Source organism: Galeopterus variegatus, unplaced genomic scaffold, assembly GCF_000696425.1.
Source record: "Galeopterus variegatus unplaced genomic scaffold, G_variegatus-3.0.2 Scaffold733, whole genome shotgun sequence".
NCBI lineage: Eukaryota > Metazoa > Chordata > Mammalia > Dermoptera > Cynocephalidae > Galeopterus > Galeopterus variegatus.
In genome coordinates this window covers 63,309-63,925 of record NW_007726844.1, presented here as the reverse complement: position 1 = coordinate 63,925, position 617 = coordinate 63,309, and the positions used below count along the sequence as shown (strand labels likewise).

The 617-nt window shown below is 43.9% G+C and overlaps 1 protein-coding gene across 1 annotated transcript in view; it reads right to left on the bottom strand.

Annotated features, from left to right (window-relative positions):
* Positions 1–617, bottom strand: part of ATP6V0A1 (ATPase, H+ transporting, lysosomal V0 subunit a1) — a 60,182-nt gene that overhangs the window by 32,098 nt on the left and 27,467 nt on the right. The gene's annotated exons all lie outside the window — the stretch shown is intronic.

Below are 617 nucleotides of genomic sequence, written 5' to 3'. Positions count from 1 at the left end.
AGATAGAGTAATAACATTTGAACTATCTTGACATTCTCTGTAGCTATGAAATTCTCTTGAGATTTAAAAAAAAAAAAAAAAAAAAAGAAAAAAGAAAAGCAAGTAATATTGTAAACTGCTGGAGAAAAATGGCAGGGAAAAACTCTGCCCCTAAGACAGAATTTCAGAAAATTGAAGGATACAGTGCCTATGGCACTATGCTGGACATGTAGACCCACTGTCCCAGAATAATGTGGCACTTATAAACCATGAGTTCTAATTACTTTTTCCCAGGGAAAGGATATCGTGGTTTTGATGGTACTTTTAAAAAATGAATTTAGGCTATTTCTAATTGTTTAAAACAGCCCTAACATTACTAAAAGTAATAGTCAGTGGGGCCGGCCCGGTGGCGCACTGGATAGTGCACCGCTTGGGAAGCGCGGCAGCGCTCCCGCCCGAGGGTTCGGATCCCACATACAGACCGGCTCCCGCTCACTGGCTGAGCGAGGCGCGGGAGCAACACCGAGGTTTGCAATCCCGTTGCCGGTCCCTGGTCCGGTACGGGGGCAACACTGAGGGTTGCGATCCGTTGCCGGACGCGGAAAAAAAGACAAAAAAAAACAAAAAAAAACAAAAAA